We start from the raw sequence: 8546 nt of genomic DNA, 5'->3' as shown, positions 1-8546 counted from the left end.
TACAATCTGAGTGGAACTTCAGAGAACTACCCTCAGTGAAGTGTCTCAAGAATTGAAAACAAATGCCACACGTACTCACTATTGGAACTAAACTATAAATACACATGTGCTCTGAGAGAGGTAAACCTGAGTGGAAATCAACCAGGGGAAAGGATGGAGGAGTGAGGGTCAAAAAGGTACCTAACAGTTACTGTGAACACTATTTGAGTGAAAGATACACCTTTAGCCAATATTCAAGAATTACAAAAGTGATCCATGTAACCTAAGACATTTGTACCCTCTTAATATTTTGAAATAAAAAATTGTTTGATATTATGAATCTGGAAGGTTCTGTCTCATAACAATTGCTGTGCTCTTTTTGGAAATTTTTTAATAACTTTTTTCCTCTTGATCTTGATACCAGATGACCATATTAATCTCCTCTGTTAGGAAAATGATTGCTTTAGATAGCTGTATCTTCACAATATTCAGATGGTTCCTTTGTTTTCAATCACAGAATACTTTATAGGAGGTGTTTGGAAGGGGTTTTGTGTATCAGCATAGTTTTTGTTCCACTCCTATTTTTACTTAAATTTCCAAACTTATTTTGCTGATGTTCTTAGAAACATTTCTAAATTCTCCAGGCTCCTGGTGACTAAACTTTCAATTATCTTTAATATAACTATTCGGTCAAGATGGCTTCTTTTAGCAGTAACATGTTTCTCTCTGAAATTTCCAGTTAGTCACAAACAGAGTAAAATTTTCTCCACATTTTAAGATATTGTATAATGTCATGGAAAAGATTCAGCTTAATTAAGTTGTCTTAATTTTCTCTACTATGACACTTCCTGATTCAGTCATTGTCAGAAGTTGATGTAAATCTCACTATAAAATAGGTCACGGGTAAACAAAATAAATTATAAAATATTAGCACACTGGCATTCCCAAATTTCTGTGAAACAAATACTGAAAACTTCCAGTCTGGCATAAAGTTTACTCAAGTAGTTTCACTTTTTTGAATGTTATGTTTGGCTTTCTTTTGAGATACAATTATTTGATTTATTAGGATGCTGACTTAAGAAACCCTGACTCAAAAAGCTTAAACATGGTAGCTATATATAGACTGACACAAGAGAAATCCAGGAGAAAGGCAGACTTCCTGGCTTGTCAATTCAGTGTCCTATTGATATTGCAAAGGTTCAAGTTGCACTGCCTGTCAGCTCTGCTGATCACACTACTGACATCAGCCTAAAATAGTTCTATACTTAGTTGTAGAATTGCTGTGAAAAATTATCAGAATTACTTTGCTTTATCCTTCACATCAGTGATAGAACCAAAAATGTACCTGAAAATTATTGTTGAATACAGAGGAAGAAAGTTTCCAAAAGCAAATTTCTTCTTGATACTTCACAGTCTAAATTTGGTTATATTTCTACTCCTGAAAAGAAAATAACTAATAAGTAGGAAGACTTGGGTCAACTAGTATCTCTGCTGAAAGACATATAACTTGTTTCTCGTTTGTTTTCTATACGCCTATGGAAAATTCATATAGCCTATGGGAAGATGATACCAAGTCAAAATTGGAGCTATTTTAAGTAAAAGAAAGTAATTCTATGGTGTAAGAAAATAACTGTAAGTCCTATAGGAATGCTAGCAAATTAATAAATTCCTCAATTCAAAAAGAAGTGTATGAAGGCTCAGGGCATGGAGATGTAGTAAATTGCTAAAAAGATAACATATTAGTACAATTATGGATGGAGCTAGGAATTATAGGGACTTCATGTGTAGTTTTTCATGATTATAAAATTGCAAGGAAGTTCAACCAAATACAGATGTATTTTTCTATAGGGAGTTATCTTGTGTTTTCTCTTCATCATTTCATTTTAACTTATATTATAATTAAACATCGCTGTTAATGTAGAAGCGTATATTTTTAAAATATTCTACTTTTATTAAATACCATATTGAAGTAGGTTTCTATAAGAATGTCAGTCTATAAGTACAGATAATATAAAATTCAATAAACATAAAAATTAATATATTGTTGATATAAGATTAAAGGCAAGGTACTTCACCAAAAAAATAGAACCCCAAACAACAAAAAACAACAGACAGTGTTCATAATTATAGAAATGATGTTAATCAAACAAGAAAGCTGAGTCTGTTTTGTAGGTAACTTTTTTACCAGTTAGCAAAGTCAACTAAATCATTGACTTCTATCAAATTGTGGGGCTAAAAATGAGAGACATGTAAACTACAGACCTTCGCTACAGCCTAGAATCTTAGCAAAATAGGAAAATACAAAAATACTTATCAGCAATAAGGGGCTACAAGAAAACCATTATTTTTCGTTGTGGCTATGTGTTACTAAAAATGCATTCTGCGTTTTTGCAATTACAAGTCTCTCTATGATGTGAAGTTCAAATTAGCAGTAGCTGTGTAATCATGAGGATCAAATATTGATAATTAAATTTAAAGTTTAAGATATTTTCTCAAGTTAACAATCTTTTTTATAGCCAACTAGAAGCAAATTGAAACCTATTCTATATAAAAATATTTCCTGTTTAAGATCTCAAGATTTCAGTTGAATAGACATATGGAACAGAACAGAAAACCCAAATATAAAGCCATCTACCCAAGAGCTGAGGATCTACAAATAGGATAAAATAAAATAGGTACATAATAACTTCAGGAAAATGTTTGTGATATATTATCTCAAAGATTCAAAGATTATATTTCTAATTACAAATTAAAACCCAGTTGTGAAGACAGGTAGTGAAGATAGACACACAGGTATGGGTAGAGGGATAGGTAGGTAGGTAAGTAGGTAGATATAAAGAAAGGAATAATCAGAATGAAGGAAGGGAGGGAGGGAAAATGGGGAAAGAGGAACAGAAAGAAGTGGAGAGTGAGAAGGAAGAGAAGGAAAGAAGAAAACAGAGGACAAGGAAGAATGTAGGGAGGGAGAAAGGAAAATGAAATGTATTATAGACCGCCTCTTGATGAACGGTCCTAATTATGAATATCTACAGTCTATACTATGTCATCTCATATGCATTTAGAGGAATACCTTCTTATTAAAATTGTAGCATAATGAATTGCAAAAAAATGAAAAGATTTATGGGAGGTAAATTTAATATAAACCTTAATATTTACTGTAATGGACACAGACAATGTGTAAAGGGATAGACAGGAAGGTAGATATGGAGGGAAAAAAAGAAAGAGAGGGAAGGAGCAGAGAGAACAATTCCCCACCATGGGCAATCTTAATTTCAGTGGCTAGAATATTTGCCTTAGATTTGTTGAATGTCCCATATAATGCTGAAATTATAATCATTTACACTTCCCACTTCTCATTTGCCTGTTCAGTATTTATTTTACTGTCATGGAAAAGTCCTAAGACTGAATTCTGAACAGAACATTTGGAAATCTTATAATTATGTGTTTGAAGGAAGAGTATGCAAACCTGACTCTTAAATTGAGTGAACAGACTCACTTGTAAATTTCCTAATGAGTTAAAGTAATGGTTAAAACATTGCACTCGCTACACATTTAAACACGGTGAATTTTATGACAAACAGGGAAAACTTCCTCTGAAGCATATAGACATCAGAGTCAGGGAAGTATGTCTGCCGGGAAAACATGCTCTTTAATATACTGGAAATTCCATCTCTGAAAATATGTGTCAAACAACTCAATTTTCTCATAATTAATGGGGAGGCTTAGAGGCCAGTTTTATAGCTTGTTGTTGTTGTTGTTCATTCATTCATTCATCCATTCATTCATAAAAATTGAGCAGGATAATTTATGTAAAGCCTTAGCAGAGTGCAGATCATATAACATGCATTCAATAAATGTAAGCTATTGCATTAAAACTGGTACACAGCTGTCGTTGATGTGGAGCTTAAGAGTTTATATTATTGACACATTCTATAGCAGAGATTTTGAACTATGAGCATATTTCAGAAGAAATTCTGTTATTTTCTCAAGTGTTCTGAACTGGAAACAGGTGTCCTCAAGTGATCCTTTTCCTGGCAAGGGTAAAAAACGGTCTCCAAGGTAACTAAATCCCAAACCATATCAGAGTTTAGAAATAGAAATCTGTACTTTAAATTCCACCAAGAAGCAAAAGGGTCACTTTGTAGCTCAGTAGCAATATTCTGTGTGTAGTCAACCCCATATTCATCCAGTCTTCAAGGTTAATAACCAATTATTATTTATTTCATACCAAAAAACAGCACTATTTGATTTAAGTAAAATTCAAGTTCCTCTGAATTGATCGGTTTATATCAAAAGCCTTGGGGTTTTAAATTAACTATCCAGCTCGTTGAATTTTTTTTATCATTAATGAATAACTTTAAATTGACAATTATAAAATAGAATGTTGTGCAATACTATATGATAATATTTAGTGACTCCATACACTATTCCAGAAACATTAGAAAAATGTTTGCATTATTCAGAAAATAATTTTCAGTTGGATGAAACAGTATTTTTTTGTTTTCTTATCTTAATGTTTGATAATACATTTGAGTAAGGTAAGTGCATAATCTTGCCTATTCAGAATATAAAAATAGGGTGAGCACGGTGGCTCACTTCTATAATCCTAACACTTTGGGAGGCTACAGCAGTGAGATTGCTTGAGGCAGGGTGTTGGAAACCAACCTGAGTAACATAGTGACGTCCTGTCTCTATAAATAAAAAAATAAATAATGAAAAAAGAAAAGAAAAAAGCAACGTGTGGTGGTATTCAACAGTATCCCCAGCTACTAGGGAGACTGAGGCAGGAAGATCAGTTTAGATTGGGAATGCGAGGCTGCAGTGAGCTACGATCATGTCATTACATTCTCACAAGGCAACAGAGTGAGGCCTTGTATCTATAATATCTTTTTGTAAATCTAGTAATTATCCTTATTTTCCTCTTCTTAAACCACTAATCTGTTTTGCATTTCTATATATATTTGTCATTTCAAGAATGCTATATAATTATAAATATATCCAGCATGTACATTTTGAGATTGGCTTTTCTCTCTTAACACAATTTTCCTGAGATCCATCCAAGTTGTATATATCAACTATCTTTTTGTTGATGAGTAACATTCTGTAGATGTACAAAAGTTTGAGTAACCACCCATCACTTTAACACCATTATTTTTATTTGTCTCCAGTTTTTGTCTACCATCATAAATGCGTTTGGACATTTTTGAACATTTTTTTTGTGTGAATCCAAGTCTTCCTTTCTATGGAATGAATGCTCAAGTGTGCAGGTACCAGGATACATACTTATTTAACTTTCTAAAAAGCTATTATACACTTTTCCAAAGTGGCTATACTATTTTACATTTTCATGTCTTCCCGATCATCTCCAGCATTTAGTTATATTATTATTTTCTGCTTTAGATATTCTGATATTTGTGTAGTGTTATCTAATTGTGGTTTAAATTTGCATTTTATTAATAGGTAATTAACGTCTTTTTCACAAGTTTAACATCTGTATACTGTCTGCAGTGAAATGTTGGCTTGTAATTTTCCTTAGTTTTTAATTAGATTGTATTTTTCTCTTTGTTTTGAGAATTTGTCAAATAGTCTAAATCTAGGTCCTTTGTGGGGTATACAGTTTTCAAATATTTTCTCTCAGTGTACAGCATGTATTTTCAACTTCCTCATAGGCTATTTTCAAAGCAAAAATTTTGGCTCTTTGTGGCACTCTCCCATGGTGTGAGAGATCCTGTGGGACTGCAAACTAAAACAGCCCTTTTGGAAAGAAGTATGGAGAATCCTCAAAGAGCTAAATGTAGACCTTCCACCTGATCCCACAGTTCCATTACTGGGTATCTATCCAGAAGGAAGAAATCATTTTGCCATAAGGAAATTCACACTAGAATGTTTATCACAGTTCAATTCACAATTGCCATGATGTAGAAACAACCCACGCCATCAACTCACAAATAGATCCATTATGGTCTATGTATACCATGGTTACTATTCAGCCATAAAGAAAGGTGGAGACTTCACATCTTTTGAATTTACTAGGATAGATTTGGAGAAGTAAAGTATCACAAGAAATGGAAAAGCAAACATCCAATGTACTCAATACTAATATGAAAATAGCAAATGAACTACTAGAAGAAAAAAAGAAAACACACACAATTAAATTCAGGTGAGGGGATAGGGAGGAAACAAGGAAAAGAGGGGTGAGGGAAGGGGATTTGGTAAGCTCTCACTTAACGGGTGCGATGTAGGGGCATATGGGAAAACTCCTGGGCAAAGGCTCAACTACAACTTGGACTTTTACTAAACACAAACAATGTAATCTGATCACTTATACCCATATATAAATCTGAAATTTAGGGGAAAAAATGTTTTGTTTTGTTTTGCTTTTTTGGTGTGTATCTTAATTTTGAAGAGCAAGTTTATTCACTCTTATTATTTTCTTTTGAATCATGCTTTTGCTATCAAGTCTGAGAGCTTTTAATAAGCTTCCACTGGAAGCAAATTATTAAGGGAGAGATTTTTCTGGAAAAATGACAAGATTTCAGTTGAAACCTCATAGGAAAGTCATTTTAGAAGTAAGGAGAACCTGGAATCATGAAAACCCATATAAAATCTGGGTCAATGCAATTCATAATTGCATAAAGGTGGTAGAACTCTAAGCATCTGTGAGAAATAAAATCAACCCTCCAAATCCAGTGTATGTTATGTTCATAATTTGTTAAATTATTACTAGCCATACCCCCAAATATTAACTCATGACTTAATTAAAATTTTTAAAAAATGAAAAGTGCAAATAGTGCCACAGGAGACACTGATATTGAAGTAACTAGCCATGAATGTAAAAATAACTAGCATTGATAAATACGTTCAAGAAAATAAAGGGGCTGGTAATGACGACCTGGTTGGACTAGAGTCTAAGCTTTTCTCTGAGGATCTTTGAAACCACCTGATCCACTCATTGCATCCCCTCCCTCCATTCTGTCCGGTGCTTCCCAACATGTCCACCTTCATATTTTTACTGCCAGTTGACCACATGCTTTTAATATATGTTCCTTTTATGAAATCTCAGGAATTTGCTGTCACAAAGGATGTCCTCTAGTTGGCATTGGGCCGATTCTAGGAACTTCTTTCCTATATTAACCTGTGTGAGCAGCTGTAGTCATATTGAAGAAAAAACTCACCTAGAAATTTGGGGGCACTTATGTGACAAGTAGATAGATACCTTTCACTTTATCTTGTACAACTGTCTGGTTTTATCTGAAGCATTCCAATAAAATAATGTAAAGGAAATAAAAAAAAAAACAAAGAAAATAAAGGGGCATTTCATCAAAGTGCTAGGGTCTAGATAAAAAATAGAAATGGGCATAGGCTTGTGGAAAGTCGCTAAACATCATTAATCATTTGAAAAATACAAATTACTATCATAATATATTTGCTAAGTATAATTTTTAAAATCACCAATATTAGAGATTGATGAGCATGTGAAGGAATTGTGATATTAATACATTCCTGTGAAAGTGTAACTTGGTTCAATCACCTTGGAAAACTGATTTGTGGTAACCACTAAAGCTGAAGATGCCGATATACTATAGTAATTTTCACTAATAAATATGTATCAAGCAGAAATCCACATCTATGTTCAACAAAACCACATGCTAGAATATTCACAGCATCATTAATCAAAATATGCAAAAACTTGAAGATAACAAAGTTTTTGGTGCAACAAATGCATAATTTTAACATATCTACAGAATAAAATAATTTATATCACTGGGAGTAAACTATAGCTCAAAAACTAGAACTCATCCATGCTGTTAGGATAGTGTCACTTTTCAGAGCTGTGATTGCATAAGGAGGCGAGGAGCACTTCTGGAGTTTGGGTAATGTTTATTTTCTTTGTTGAATGCTATTCTTAAGTTTTCAAGAAAATTCATTGACATGCGCACCGACAATTCATGTATCTCCAATAATTTTATTCAAACCAAAAACATATTGCCCTTTTCTTCTGATATGCATTTGCTAACGTATCATGCTATCTCTAGTTGCTCTACATGTTATTAAACAATTATCCAGTTGTTCTTTAGCAATGATTTTCAGAATTGAAGACATAGCTGGTTTTACTTTCACGATCCTGGAGAATTTTTCTCATTTACTTTCTCTTTCTGCTTCACGATAACTGTCACAACTGTGTCATCTAAATGTCATGATCCAGCTCCCATTAAAATTCCTTCTCTCCAGAATTTAATAATATGCCCCCCCACAAAAAATCCCTGCAATTATTGACAGTATGTGGCTTCTGTCCTGAGCTTTACTGCTTGCCGAACTGCCTTCACCATCGTGTGTTTAATTGTTGAGATATTTCTAATGAGGTCTCTATGCCAGGATGAGAGAGGGCTACTGTTCAATACAGGCATAGCTAGTTCCTTCACAGGGTAGAGAGGACAAGAGGTTTTTCCTAATTAATGAGTTATGGAGCCCTTTCTCGCTTGGAAATTGTCAAGTGAAATTCTGATCATCTTATCGGTTTATACAACACAAAAAATTGTATAGACCTCATTCTCTTTCCAGTTTTT

The 8546-nt window shown here is 33.4% G+C and overlaps 1 non-coding gene across 1 annotated transcript; it reads left to right on the top strand.

Annotated features, from left to right (window-relative positions):
• Nucleotides 1-6852: 6852 nt before the first annotated feature.
• LOC128593539 (small nucleolar RNA ZL8) lies at nucleotides 6853-6931 on the top strand. Its single transcript, XR_008382378.1, has one exon. It is a non-coding gene; the product is annotated as a small nucleolar RNA ZL8 (small nucleolar RNA).
• Nucleotides 6932-8546: the final 1615 nt, after the last annotated feature.

The sequence above is a fragment of the Nycticebus coucang genome, chromosome 1 (genome assembly GCF_027406575.1).
Source record: "Nycticebus coucang isolate mNycCou1 chromosome 1, mNycCou1.pri, whole genome shotgun sequence".
In the NCBI taxonomy this organism is placed as follows: domain Eukaryota; kingdom Metazoa; phylum Chordata; class Mammalia; order Primates; family Lorisidae; genus Nycticebus; species Nycticebus coucang.
Note: the sequence above shows the minus strand (reverse complement) of the source record. Positions and strands in the feature narration are given on the sequence as shown.